Source organism: Sorex fumeus, unplaced genomic scaffold (genome assembly GCF_029834395.1).
Source record: "Sorex fumeus unplaced genomic scaffold, SorFum_2.1 ptg000020l, whole genome shotgun sequence".
Lineage (NCBI taxonomy): Eukaryota > Metazoa > Chordata > Mammalia > Eulipotyphla > Soricidae > Sorex > Sorex fumeus.
This window is the reverse complement of record NW_026606077.1, coordinates 19,323,323-19,338,667: the sequence shown is the minus strand read 5'-3', so window position 1 is coordinate 19,338,667 and position 15,345 is coordinate 19,323,323. Positions and strand designations below refer to the sequence as shown.

The 15,345-nt window shown below is 46.7% G+C and overlaps 1 protein-coding gene across 1 annotated transcript in view; it reads left to right on the top strand.

Moving 5' to 3' along the window:
• Nucleotides 1-5,235: 5,235 nt before the first annotated feature.
• RALA (RAS like proto-oncogene A) overlaps nucleotides 5,236-15,345 on the top strand; it is an 81,171-nt gene continuing 71,061 nt past the window's right edge. Inside the window, exon 1 of the mRNA XM_056113416.1 lies at nucleotides 5,236-5,469. The gene's annotated coding sequence lies outside the window, so the exon portion shown is untranslated. The remainder of the gene's footprint in view (nucleotides 5,470-15,345) is intronic.

Genomic DNA, 15,345 nt, shown 5'->3' with positions numbered 1-15,345 from the left:
AACCAGTGGAGAAATAGGAAAATTAAATAAAACCTAGTACATCTATTTAGGTGATCAAGGAAAACATTTCATTTGGAAGATCAATTTAAGCAATCATTTCCTTAAAATGATTTATTACATAACAATAAATATTAATTTTGGAGTCAGTTTAAAAATAGGCATACAAACTAATTACATGTCAATAAAATATTATAAGGCACTATTCCCTTCTCAGAAGAGAGCATAAAACAACACTCACCATAGCCATGCCACTGACCCTGTGCCAGGATGTTTCATTGGGTGCCCCCAATGAAAATGGGGGTGGGTTAGGCACCTCTCTGCCCCAAGAAACCCAGCTGAAAACCTCTAGAACTCAACCACTGCCATGTTCCCAACCGCTCTCCACATGCTCAGGCAGAGCCTCACCACGAGTGAATCCAGGTATGCAGAACCTGTGACTGAGAACTCCAGGTTCAACAGAACTGGGAATGGGTATCATACTCCCACCCCCTCCCCCATTAAAAAAAATAAAAGAGCACTACACAGTTACAAATCCAAAATTGTATTTAACGTGTGTTATTAATATAGCTCAATATATCAGAAAAGAGCAAGGAAACGATGGAAGTATTTTTAACTACACAAATTCAAGGCTTTTATGACATTAAAAAAAAGCAGCTGCGGACTCCACAAATATTTATTATACCTTTTTTGTTTTGTTTTGTTTTGTTAATTAATTAGTAGAAATTAATGCTGGGATGTGGAAATACTTCTGATCAACAACTTAGAAATCAAATAAAACCTAATAGGGGTCAATTAGGCCATACCTAGCAGTGGTCAGAGATCACTCCTGGTGGAGCTCAGGGAATAATATGGGGTGTCAGGGGGTGAACTCCAGGCAGACACATGCAAAGCAAGTGTCCTGTCCACTGTACTATTTTTTCAGCCCTAGTATATTTCTTCTCTACACACAAAAATGTTTATTTAATACAATGTTGCTTAATTTAATAATGGAAAGACAAGGCAATAAAAGCTTGTTCAGTAAACAATAACAAAAACATAAACTTACCATATGTGAGATACTGTTCTAAGCTCTTTACAAGATATTAACTCATTTAACTTTAAAACAATGTAACAGAATATGGTAAAAATGAACAAAATTTTCTAATTTTCTCTCTACTTTATATCCTACACCTTTCATATTTAGTCAAAGAAGAGCCAAATTTCTGTGAAAAGATATTTAAGTAGAACTTTTAAGAGTTGAGTTGGGTTTGGGCTCTTTTTAGGGTTCTGTGCGACCTTGGATAGATTATTTAAAGCAGTTTTCCCAAACTTGAATAATGATCAGAATTTGAAGGAAGGTGTAAAAGTTAAAATTCCTTGAACTTCATTCAACCCTTGCTAATTGACTATGTTTACAGTGGGACTGGTGAGTCTCAATTTTCTCTCCAGCCATACAGGTGACTCTGATAAGCAAGAACAATTGAGGACCAGTAGTCTTATCTTCTAACCCCCCACCAAGAGGAAAAACGTTTGAAGATATGTGGCTCATGTGGGCAGGAGTTTAAAGACTAGTTTGTCAATTATTGATACATATCTGTGACAATTGGCTCATCTAAGTCCAAACAGAACTATTAGGGACAGCACATAGGCTGCAGTGTCCACACATTTTTGAGCCATGTACTTCACGGAGGTGGCACATCACCTTGTACAGTTCACACTCAGTGCACACTATGGTTTACACTCCTTTACTGGCAGTACTTGCATGGTTGTTCACCAGAGCAACTGCTCTACCTACTATGCATGTGGTTCCCTGAGGACCCTCAGGACTAACCCCTGAGTGCAGTGATAGGAGTAAGCCCTGAGCACAGCCAGGTGTGGCCCTAAACAAAACATTAGTTGTGATGCAAGTGCCACAAATGAAGTGGGTTGCACACTTCACCTGAGTTACTTGCACACAGTTGGGTTGTAGTTCCTAGCAGGCTTTGTGTAATTGACTGCAGTATGCACATTTCAGATGTAGTACTGGAATCCCAAACAGCAGAGCCACTGGGATTGCACTTGGGCCCATGAGGCAGTACTGGGTTTGGAATTCAGGGTCTTACCAGTCTCAAACTTCTGAGGCACTTGCTCTACTGCTGAGATATTTGTTGGCTTCAACCAACTAGTGTATTCTTATGTGGCCCCTCGCACATCTAGGAAGCTTCTGTTGTTTGTATATGTATAGTTGAATTCACATAATACTTTAGTAAATTGGAATGCATGTACATAATATGTATGTACATAAGTATATATGTAATTGTGAATATAAATGTTTATACATGCATATGTACCTCAAAGGAGAAATATGTGTCACTTTGTCTAATGGCCAAACTCATTTACCTTAGGAAAACAATGGATAAAACCTAACAGAACTACATAATTTATATTGCATTTGCTTAAACAATTATGGAGATAGAAAATTCATAGAAAGTTACTATCATGTTCCAGCAGTAAATTGTGGGCTGGAGCGATAGCACAGCGGGTAGGGCGTTTGCCTTGCACGCAGCCAACATGGCCAACCTGAGTTCGGTTCCTCTGCCCCTCTCAGAGAGCCCGGCAAGCTACTGAGAGTATCTCGCCTGCATGGCAAAGCCTGGCAAGCTCCCCGTGACGTATTCAATATGCCAAACACAGTAACAACCAAGTCTCACAATGGAGATGTTACTGGGCCTGCTTGAGAAAATCGATGAACAACGGGAGGACCGTGACTGTGACAGTGACAGCGGTAGGGTATTTACCTTGCAAGCAGCCAGCCCTGCCGAGCCGGGTTTGATTCCTCTGCGTCTCTCGGAGAGCCTGGCAAGCTTACCGAGAGTATTCAATATGCCAAACACAGTAACAACAAGTTACAACAGTAACAACAAGTAACAACAATGGAGATGTTACTGGGCCTGCTCGAGCAAATCGATGAACAACTGGACGACAGTGTTTCTTTGCTAATTCTTATTATTCTATAGGGACACAAATACTGATTTCATTAGAAACTTCCCATTAACTGACAACAGACTAACTACTAATTCTAAGACATAACTATGAAAAAGCATATTCTAGTTTTAAAAACACACATCAGCTCATGGAAGCGTGAACATATTAACTATACTGGTTACTAAGCTCCTTTGCCTTTTTTCTTTGTTCTATCTTTGCTTGTACACAAAGTTTGATCATAAACAATACAAACCAAACCTTACAAGTCAGGAAGAAATCTAAATGTGTTTTAAAAGTGAAACTTTCTAATGCTCTTTGAATTTCTTAGATGCTGATCTCAGGAATGCCCATCTCTAGCAGGTATTAGTGCTAATTAATATCTACTTACAATTACGCCTTTTAAGAGCTGGAGTGATAGTACAGTATTTAGGGCAATTGCCTTGCTGGGTCAAGCTGGGTTCAATCCCAGGTACCTCACATGGTGCCCCCCAAACCCATCAGGTCTGATTCCTGAGCACCACCAGGTGTGAAACAAAAACCAATTTTGTCTTTCCTTGCAATTTTCTGAAAGACCCTTCAATTCATTCATTCTTCTTAGAATATCTTTGAGAGGCAGACTGGTAGAAAGCTATTGTCTTACATTGAAAGAAATGAGGTATAGATTTCACTAGAGGCATCAGAACAGAGAACAAAAAGGGGACTCAAGATCATTTTCTAATGTGTGGTTCAGCAGACTATCCATTGTTTGCCTAAATGGGTTTCTACTAAAGGAAAATGTAGAACAACGTCTGCATATTCAAAGAACTGAAGGTGAGTTTTTCACCTTTGATTGCTATAAATGCAACTACAGAGGAAGACAGAAGAAAATAGTGCTTAGTTTGCTGCTGCTGCAGTTTTTATAGCAGTTTTGTGTGTGTTTCTGAAGCGTTTGTTCAAAGTGATGCATGCAATTTCTGACAGCTTTAAAGCGGGATTGGCATACTGAGAGCAATCAAGAAAGGTCGGGTCTGGGCGGGGCGGGCTGAGTGATGACTTGATGTGGGTGCGCTTCTCTGCCGGACCCTCACCTCCTCAGCCGCAGTCGGTTTGGCTCAGTCATCTATTGCCAATGGTTAAGTGGTAAAGAAAAACATAAAACTATTTCATCTTAACCAGTTCATGATGCTAGTTACTACTGCCATATTTGGATTCTTGTAAACATGACTTGCGATCCTTGAAGGACTATTATAACAGCTGTCAGCCTACAGATGGACATCAATGAGGAATATATTTGCTTTTTGGGCCATACCCGGCATTGCACAGGGATCACTCCTGGGGGTCTGTGGGCCTCTACGGAGTGCCCGGAATGGAACCAGGGTCGGGGCGACCTTACTGGCTGTACTGCCGCTCTCAACGGGAATTTTAAAAACAAAAGAATATTGCAGCAGTTTCCCCCAAGCCCGCTTTGGAACTGTCGAGTGCGGTCAGAGCCGTGTGCGTGGGTTTCCAGGCACGCGCCATCGGCGGGCAGCCCTCCCCGCCGCATCCCTACCCCACCTTTCCTACCCCGCGTCCACGTCCCCCAACCAGACCACGTCCCAACCAGACCACGTCCACTCCCGTAGCCGAGACTGAGCCCGGGATCGACTACCCCTGCCCGTGACGGGCGCGGCTACTTGGGATGCGGACACTGGCCAGCCCCGCCGCCGGCCTGCGGAACTGACCGGTTAGCCCGCTGACCCGCTTGCCCGCCCGCCTCGGCTCCGGATCCCGGGTCTGCACGGAGGCCTTGTCGGCTTCCTCAGTGTGCACGGAGCTGGGGGCCACGGCCGCGGCCCACGCCGCCCCGCGAGCTCGCGGGGGACCCCCAGTCACGGGCCGAGGTGGGCTGCAGACCGCGGCTGGGCCATGGCGGACGGGCTTGGCCAGCAGGGCCACCTCCGCGGCCCGTCTGCAAACCAGCGCCTTCTGACGGCAGGAACCACCGGCTCCCCCGAGCAGGCGGCCGAGACCCCCGGCTCCCCCAGGGCTGTCCCCAGGCAGGCGGCCGGGCCTCCCCAGCTCCCCGCCCCGGGCAGGCGGCCGGGGCCCCCAGCACCTCCAGGCAGGCGGCCGGGACCCCCGCCCCCCGCTCCCCCCGGGCAGGCCGACTCCGCCTCCTCGGGGCTCCGAGCCGCGCCCACCCGGCCATTGTTCCCGGCCCGGGCCCGCCGCCCTCACGGGAGCCCGTGGACCGGAAGTGGCGCCCGAGACTCCACCCCGCGCCCCGCGCCCCGGAAGTGGTCCGCGGTGGCTGGTGCAGAGCGGCCGGGAGGAGGGTGGGTCCCCGCGAGCTCGGCGCCCGGAGTCGTCCTCCTCCTCCTCCTCCTCCTCCTCCTCAGCCGCCGCCGCCTCCGCCTCCCCCGCGGCCGCCGCCGCCTCCCGCTGCCGCCCGGCCGCCGCCCGTCCCTGCCCGTGGTCTGCAGCCGGGGCGCGGGGCCTCCCGAGCCGGCCCGAGCAGCGCAGCCACCGCGTCTGGAGCTCGGGGCGGCGGAGCTGACGGTGCAGGTGAGCGAGCGGGCCCGGGCGCCCGCGGGGGCGTGTCCGGCGGGTGCACGGCCGGAAGGTCACCCGCCCCCGGGACCGCCGCGGCGACCGGGTGCCCGGACCCGGGGCGCCACGCCCTGCGCGCCGCGCGAGCAGCCTGGCCGGACGCGGGGCACGTCCGGGGCGCGGGGCGTTCGTCGGCGGGGAGCGGGGCACGGCCGGGCGCGGGATGCGGGATGCGGCTCTGAGTGCGGGACGCGACCGTGGGTGCGGGATGCGGGACGCGGCCATGGGTGCGGGGTGCGGGGTGCGGGACGCGGCCGTGGGTGCGGGGTGCGGCCGTGGATGCGGGCGCGCTCAAGGGCAGCCCCGCGCTCGCTCGGGGCCAGTGGTCGGGCACTGCCCAGCAAGCCCGAACGTGGGTGGCGGGTGGCCTCAGCACTTGCACCGTGACAGGCACACCTTTCAGCGTTTGTTTCCGAATGCATTTAACTGCATCTTGTTGGTTTTTCTGTCTCCGGTACATGTTATTTTTGTGGCTCTTAAAAGGTGGTTTTTGGGCTTCGGGTTTCGGTGGGGCTGAGCGTGCGGGGACCCTCCGTTCCTTCATGGGGAATTAGCTAGACGTGGTGCCCTTTACCAGCCGGTTAGTTCGTCTCAGCTGTTTCGTTCTGTTTCAGTTCTGGGCACAGAGGAAATTCCTTTGTGGTTTTGTTCTTTGGCTTGGCTTTTGTCTTTCTTCCCAAACTCGGTCCTCCCCTGAACGAGTGAATCGTGCAGCATTGTGATCTGGCGTTATAGCAGCGCGGGTTACATTGTTAAAGGTTTGCTCGTCGGCAGTTCGTGCTGGATGATCAGGATTTCCCGGTGATAGAAACTTTATGTTTGGAGTTGATGACCACACGCAGTACTATTTTAATCACTTCTTGAAAAGAGGAAATTGGGGGTTGTCACTGCATGCAAAACACATCACAGACTTGCTTACTGTGACCTTGACTTGAGAACTAATGACCTTTTCCACGCTGCTTTTCAGATACACGCATGGTGTTCTCCGGCATATTTGCCAAGTGAGCAGTGATCAGTATCTTTCATGTGAAGCACTTCCTCTAGCAGTTTATTCCTCTGCTTCCCGAGAGGAAGGGCTAGTCCAGCAGAGTCTGGACTGTACTGAGCAGGGCTGGTGGGGCGGATGGACTTTTGTCTGTATAAAGAGGGCCGAGTATGAAAGTCCTGTTATCTTTTGCAAATGATCGTTGTCCTGCACTGATTTTTTTTTTCCAAGAGCAGCTTCTACAGAACATGAATAAACGTGCTGGTATCATTTCCTGTTTGTGTGTGTATCTGTTATTATGCATTTGTATTACTTTGTGGCTGAATAGCAATGACACTTTTTAAAATTTATTATTTTTTGGTTTCTTGTGCACACAATTTCAGCACTATACCAGTGTACCCTTCTCCCGTTTCCAATGAGCCAGACTCCCACTCCCCAAATCAGTTATGTGGATCAGTTCTCCTGTTTTTTTTTTTTAATTCTTAAACATAAGATATCAATTTTTTTTTTTTTTTTGGTTTTTGGGTCACACCTGGCGATGCACAGGTGTTACTCCTGGCTCTGCACTCAGGAATTACTCCTGACGGTGCTCAGGGAACCATATGGGATGCTGGGATTCGAACCCGGGTCGGCCGCGTGCAAGGCAAACGCCCTACCCGCTGTGCTATTGCTCCAGCCCCAAGATACCAATTTTTAAAAATAAATTTAGTCACTGTGAAATTACAAAGTTATTGATAATTTGGTTTCAGGCATACAGTATTCTAACACCAATTCCTTCTCCAGTGTCCACTTCCCTCAACCAGCGCGCCTAGTCCCTTCTGTGCCTACCTGCCAGTCTGCTTCCACTAGAGACTTTTTTGTTTTTTGTTTTTGGAATCATACCCCGGAATGCTCAGAGGTTATTCCTGGCTCTGCACTCTGAATTGGGAGGGGGGTGGTATATGGGATATGGGATTCTGGGGATTGAACCTGGGTCAACTGCATTCAAGGCAAACACCCTACCTGCTGTAGTATCTCTCCAGTCTAGAGGCGTTTTATTTTTTTTTCCCTCCGTTTTGGATCAAACCCAGCAGTGCTCAAGGTAACTCCTGGCTCTACACTCAAGAATTACTCCTGGGGGTGCTTGGGGGCCGATATGGGGTGATGCTGGGGAATGAACCTCGATTGGTCGCGTGCAGAGTAAGTGCCCTACTCACTGTACTGTCAGTCTGGCCCCAAGACTTTGTGTGTTTTTGCCTATTGCTGATAGGGTTTCAGACAAAACACTTTACCCTTTTCAGCGCTACCCCCTCCTCCTCCTCCTGCTTGAACACTTCCCTGCACTCCATTAATGTGGCATGTTTCTACTGAGTGCCAGGTCCCATCTCTTTGTTTCCATCATCTTTGTTAGCCTACCATTCTGTTTCTTTAGATCCCGCAGAGGACAAACATCATTCTGTGTTGCTCTCTCCAAGTTTACTGAGCATGGTTCTCTTGAGGTCCCTCCATGTAGCAGCAGTTTGCATGACTCTGCTTTGCCAATGGCTGAATAATATTCCACGTGTACATGTACCATCGTTTCTTTATCCAGTTGTTTGTTCTTGAATACTTCGGTTGTTTCCAGATTTTGGCTATTATGCATAGTGCTGCAGTTATGTTGCCTTTGGACATTTGTTACTACCTTGTGGTGTGTCTAAGTCCTACATATGAGACAATGGCGGTCACATCTAAAACAGTAGGATGAGACTGGTGGGTGAAGAAAAAGATCTTTGAAAAAGCAGGAAGATGGTTCATGCTTTTTATTATTTCATAAAATGGTAGGTATCAGGATGGGATGGGCTTCCAGAGGATGGGTTTCCATTTTTAATCCAGTAACCCTTTTGGTAACAGCAGCCCTCACACATTGATTCCCTGCCTGCCCCATACTGAGAGATAAGCGCGTGTGTGCGTGCGTGTATGTGTGCATGTGTGCATGTGTGCATGCATGTGTATGTGCATTCGTGTGCGTGCATGCATGTGTGTGTTATCATCACACCTTTGCTGGCTAGGTGGCGTTTCTGTACTCCACTGGAGGCAGCTAAGGTGCAGCAGTCGGATTTGAAAGTGCCTATTTCTGAGCATATTCAGTTTTGCAGTGGGCAGGGCTCAGGGAAACGATGATGTGTATGTCTGAGCTGGGCTTCAGGAGAGCACCCATCTCCTCAGTGCTGCCAGCGGTGGGTTGCCAACAGCACTAGTCCAGTGGCCGGGGGCTGGAGCCCCTCTGTGCTCACCCCAGTGAGCCTGTCTCACTGTCGGCTCTTGTGTGTGCGTGGGGGGTGCATTTTTCATGTGAACACCTTAGGAAAATAACGTATTTGAAACTCAAGCTGCATGTTTCATTGCTGCCTTTGACCTCTGAAGGCCCGGGGAAGACTCTGTTTGAGAGAACCATGAGAAATCAGCGTTAGTAGCACTCGCTCTCTTGTGAAATGGTGTTTTAGGTTCTCTCTCTAGTGGAGAGGAAGGAGGACTTGGAGGGAAACGGGAAGAATTATAAAAGAAACAAGAATGTACAGGGCTTGTTTTGGCCATTATAGATTAGATCTTGTTTTCTTTGGGGATTTGGTATGAATGAAAGCGTAAACATAGTAGAACACTAATTAGTCTACTTACTATTAAGTGCTAGCAAGATTTTCATGTGAACACCTTAGGAAAATAAGGTATTTGGAACTCTAGCCCCATGTTTGATTGCTGCCTTTGACTTCCAAATCTGTAGTCATTTCAAAAACGCACGTTTTAAATCAACTTAATTTGAACATGGTTTTTTGCTCTTGTTTTGGCATCACACCAGCTTGCTCCTGGCTCTGCTTAGGGTATGCTCCAGGCCAGGCTCGCAACCATATACTTTGTCGTGGGTCAAACCTTGGTCAGGTGCATGAAAGCAAGAGCCTTAACCACTATACTATCTCTCTGGCCCCTGAACAAGGTGTTTTAACCATTTTGTTTCAAAAGAAGTAGCACTAAAAAACTTGGTCTCTGACCCCCATTATTTTTTATTTTTTTCTTTAGCCCTAAGATTTTTAATTATTGAGGTAATTTTAAAATTAGAGCCCAGAGGCTGGAGTGATAACACAGTGAGTAGGGCGTTTGCCTTACACACGGCCAACCCAGGTTCGATCCCCAGCATCCCATATGGTCCCCCAAGCACCGCCAGGAGTAATTCCTGAGTACAGAGCCAGGAGTAACCCCTGAGCATTGCCAGGTGTGACCCAAAAAGCAAAAAAAAATAAATAAAAGAAAAGAAAAATAAATAATAAAATTAGAACCCAAATGAGGTCACAGTTGATAGTACAGTGAGAAGGGCATTTGCCTTGCACATGACTGACCTGGTTTGATCCCTAGGACCCCAGGTAGTGCTCTGAGTACCTCCAAGAGTAATTCCTGAGTGCTGAGCCAGGAGTGAACCCTAAGTGCTGGGTGTGTCCACCCCCCACTCCCCATCCCCCCAAAGTAACCAAACAAACAACAAACCAAACAGGAAATATCTACATGCTTATAAGTTTTAGGGGTGCAGTAGCACATACTACACCCATCATGAACGTGCCAATATCTTCCCACCACTGTGCATTTTACCATTCTTTTCCACCATTGCCACTACTGTTCTGTTCCTAGAAGCTAAGGTTTCTAATAGTCATTGTTTACTCCCTTGCTTTCTTTATGTACAACATATGGGGGAGCTCATTTGGGTTGTGGGTTTTTTTTTTTTTTGCTTTTTGGGTTACACCCAAGGCAATACTTGGGTTACTCCTGCCTCTGCACTTTGGTACTCCTAGTGGTGCTTGGGGGACCCTATGGGATGACAGAGATCGAACCCAGTACAAGGCAAGTACCCTAACTGCACTCTGGCTCCTCATTTGGTGTTTTTCTGAGTAGCGCCAGGTGTGGCCCCCAATTAATATAAATAGAAGATGAGTAAATTTTTCAAAATTTGCATCTAGGATTTAATCATACTTAAAGTCAATATCTCTGTCAGAGAGATAGTCTATAATAGGCTGAAAATTCTAGGATACTCTTCCCCACAGTTGCACACCTCTGTCAGATGCAGTAGACATAATTCCGTGGCTGGTTTCTTGTACTGAAACTTAATTAAGGGTCTGCAATATCATCTTGGAGAACAGCACACAGCAAAATCGTGAAATTGTCTCTTCCAACTCTCCAAGCTCCTCTGCCTGTGGGCCCTTCGGTCATTATTGATAAAGGTAACATACAAAACCCAGATGTTCGTGAGGCCCAAGCTCTTTCAGGCTGTAGGAAGAGAGTTCTGGGTCCTGACATGTGTCTCCATCCCCGGGTCTGGCACTCGGGCCCCATGTGCCCCGTGGCCTGTGTGGCTAGTCTCCGGATGCTCCCGTCTGCCCTTCCCCGTGTCTGTGCTTGGTCTCTCCTCCTGGTGCTGACACTCGTTTTTGTTGTTGTTTTTCTTTAGGGGGCTACACCTGCCTGTGCTCAGGGATCACTCCTGGCAGTATTTGGGGACTGTCTGTGCTGCTGGGGTTGAACCTGGGTTGGCTTTGTGTAAGGCAAGCACCTATCCACTGTCCTGTCTGTCCGGCGCCTGAAATCTCTTTTCTCATAGAATTCTCAGTTACGGCATTATCAAGTTTCTGGAAATCTGGTATTCTCTGCCCACCCTCCCTCCTGTAATTCCACCCACTCTTCCCGTCCCCAGTATGCTTGTCCTGCTCCTTCAGAACTCGGCTCAGGTCACACCTCTCCAAAACCTCTACCTTGCTTTGATTTTTCTTCTTGATCATCCCTCAGAAACAATGCTTTTTTTGTTTCTTTGTTTTCTGAAGATAATAGCTCAGCTTTAGAGCAGTTGTCTTGCGTATGTGAAGCCCCTGGGTTCAACACCCAGCACCAGAAAAAATAATTCTGTCCTTTCAAAGCTGGCCAGTTGTATGTGCTGCGCTAAAGTCTATATCAGAACTACACCATGCACAGTGCCTTCGTGAGCCAATTGGAAATTTTGTTGAGCACAGTCCACAGAAATCACATAACTGTATATACACAACACTGACCACACACACTCACACATAATATTCCTTACCAACCTTTATCAGAAGTTTCTCAGCTCAAATTCCCAACTTCCTCAGCTTACAGCCTGCACCCTTAATATGCCAATTATTTTTTATTTAGGCCAAAAGAAATCTCAGTTTAATTTGTTAAATAGGTTTGAAACGACTTATAGCAGTTTGAAAAAGATAATACACAAATTAAATAACTTTTCAAGTACATAGTACTCTAGCCAATCTCTGGTACTTGGGCATTTAAATAGTTTTCAGTATTTTCTAGTTTCAAATGATATAATAAAAGACAATGCATTTTGTTATTGAAGGTATAGCTTTAGTAAAAACACCTGTACAGGTATCTCCTTGCTTTTAAAAAAGCTTTACATTAATACCTGTTTTTGCTCACTAAAAGAACCCCAAAGAGGATTTTTGTTTTACAACAAAAGCCAAAAGTAGCATCAATGTCTGTGAATTCCATCAAATTCCTGGAACAGTGGAGGTGGCATGCCACTCCTTCCTCACACGTGACTTGTTCGTCTGTGCTCACCATTTTCGGTTTTCTCTGTGCTGGTGTCACTTTGGGTTGTGTGTCTTCTTTGGTATGATTTGGTAGGGAAGACAATTCTTGAAAACGCCTGAAGACCGTATGTGATGAGTGACAATCACGTCTTTCTTGAATGCTGCTGTCTAACCTAGACTAGGCAACTGTGAGCAAGTAGGGCTTGCGTGGCCTGTGTGTGCCTATGCTGAGGGCCCACGGCAGTGGACAGTGGCCCCCTCATATGATTGATTTTTAAATTTCTGGCAATCTAATTGGTGAGTGTAGTCTTTAGTGTGGGGCCCCAACCTGGAGGTTCTTGGGGGGAGAGTGGTCCATGTGATGTAAGGGATCAAACCTGGGACTCTCAAATGTGAAAAACAAGTACGCCAGCACTGAGTCACCCCCCTCCCCCTTAAATGCACTTTTGGGTTTCTTGTATTATGTGAATCTAACATATTTTCATATGATCAAGGACCATTTTTATTATTTTTCAAAAGTTAATTGTCAGAGCAGTGGTGCAGTGGGCAGGGTATGTGCCTTTTATACGGCCAACCTGGGCTCTGTCCTCAGCATCCCATATGGTCCTTGAACCCCAACAGGTGTGATCCTTGAGTGCAGAGCACGAGGAAGTACTGAGCATCACTGGGTGTGGACCCAAAACCAAATAAAAAATAGATTTAATTGTCTGTGTTATTTGTTCATTTTCTAAATATTTGCACACCATTCCCCGCCCCCCCCACCCCGGTTTTCTTATTTATTCCTGAATATTTTTTGTTTTCAGTATTGTTCTTCTTAATGTAGCTTCCTTAACCATTTTGTATTCTTGTATTCTGATTATTCACATGTGTACTACTAATTTGGACATGGTTTTTCTGCTATCTTACTAAATACATATGAATTACTTTCATTATTGCTTCTCTTAGGCCCAGGTATGTTATCTTGTCATCTGCACTTACAGATAGTTCCTCTTTCAATATTTACGCTTCTAGTTGTTTAACTATTAATATCAGAAATGTTTAGTAGCATTGTCACTGCCTTAATTAGGATGCTTATTATTATGTTTTAAACATTATACACATTTGCACTAGCTACACATGCCTTTCTGAGATTCGTCTTTTCGCTGTCTGTAAAAGATATTTTTTGTTTTGTTCTGTTTGCTTTTGGAAGCTAATCCCAGCCCTGTGCTCAGAATCTCTTCCTGTGATCCCCAAGGAACCATGCAGTGCTGTGGATCCAGCTCAGGCCTTCCCTTACGAGTGGGAACTCGGCCCTCTGGGTCGCCCCTGGCCTGTGTAAAGGGATCTAACAGAGAGGGATGTGATGAGAATCAGCTTTCCTCGTGGGCACCAGCAGAGTTCAGTTGTGGACTGCTCTGTTGTTTCCTGCTGAGTCACCAGTCCTGACTCCGACTTTACAAACGGCAGGATTCTTTGAGACCCCACTGGGCCTTCATTCAGTCAGCTTTGCTTTTTCCTGGAGGGGCCTTGTCTCTGGAAATCTCTTCCAGCTGAGACATACAATCTCAGCTGCTCGTTGGCTGTGCAGGTCAGCTAGCGTCCCTTGTTTTGTTGTGGTGGTGACTGGGATCTTTGGGTCTGTAGAGGACAAGACAGATTAGTAATTCGATGATTTAAGCATGAGGGTGGCATAAATTGTTGGTTGTTTTGGGACACATTTCAGAGTTTAGATGATCTGACTTGAGTCAGTTCTTTCTCTGGTAGTGCAGACCTATTCCTCTGGCAGAAAGTGAGGTGGAGTTGGCCCTGGTCAGTATATTTCTGCATGGATTCATCCACATGGCTCTTATGAACATACCTAGTGCTGCCTCCTGAGTTCTGGAGGGTGTTTTTCTTTCATGGCCATCTAATTCATCCAGAAGTTCAAGTAAGGCGTTCTCTGTAGTCGTGTAATTTCAGGGTTATGTCTTGGTCCTGCTGGAAGCTTCAGTCCATATCCCTTTATCTCTGTGATGTTTCCTTTCTCAGGGGTGCTGGCCAGTAGACTGTTAATTTCTTGATCACTTACTGCTCCGAGTCCCTCTTGTGATCTCCAGTGCATGGTTCGCTGGCCCGGGAGTGCTGGTAGGTGGGGACTCAGACAATCTCTGATTCCGCAGGTCAGTACCGTGACGCACAGCCAACTGTCTGTCCCCTCTTTCCCTGGTCTCAGCTCCTGCCTCACCTGCTGGTGTGTGCTGCTGTCCTGGCGTCTGATCTCGTCTGTCCTGTTTTCACCAGCCTTGCCTCACGCTTTATTTTTTTGGTCTGAGGACTTTCCATCTTCCTTGGTTTTTCTGCCTGGGGCGTTTTGTGTGTGATGGAAAATCCCTCCCTGCACCCTGAGGGCTCTGATTTCTGGGGCTGCAGCCCTAAAGTCAGTACTTGGATGATGGTTCTGGTGCCTGCACCCTGCAGGGAGGGTGGCTCTCCACATCTGTTCCTTCACGGACTTTCTTTTGCTCCTTGTGGGTCTCAGACATTTCTGGGTCCCTTGTCATTAGAACCTGATCATTTGTTCTGCTAATCTCTTCTTATCCGTTGTTTTCATTTGAATTTAAAAAAGCATCCTGTCTTTATCTTTAATTTTGTTAATGTTTATATATTTTGCCTTTTTGTACATTCCCAGCCATTTATGTTTTGTTTTTTTGTGAGATGTCTTTTTATGGTTTTTTGCTTATTTGTGGGGAGTTGTAGGCTGGATTTTTTTTTGAAATAGCATGTTGAGATAGAATTCATATACCATAAATATATCCCTTTAGTGTGTATGACTGAGTGGTCTTGTATAGTTCCACAGTTGCACAGTGGTCACTTGGTCTGATTTGAGAACATTTCCTTACCCCAACAGAAAATTAACCATTATTCCTTTTCCCTCATCCCACTCCAAGCCCCAGGATTACAATCTACTCTTCCCACCTACAGTAATTCCATTGTCATACCTAAGAGATAAATTCCATAATGCCATCTAGCATCTAGTTCATGCAGTATGCAGTTTAATTTCCTTGATTGTCTCCTGTTTTTTTTTCCTCGTTCCAGTATCTAGTCAAGGATGATGATTTCTTTTTGCTGTTATGTTTTTTAATCTCTTGTATTTTTTTCCTTTGGTGGTGTCTGTGAGTGTGTGCGTGTCCTGGGGGAGTCGGGGGGAGGGTTGAGGCCATACCAAGTGGGACCTAGGGCTGACTCCTGGTTCTGTGCTGACAGACCACACCTGACAGTGTGGGGGATGAAATGGGGTGCTGGGCATGGAGCAGCGGCTGGCCTTGTGCCTGGCAT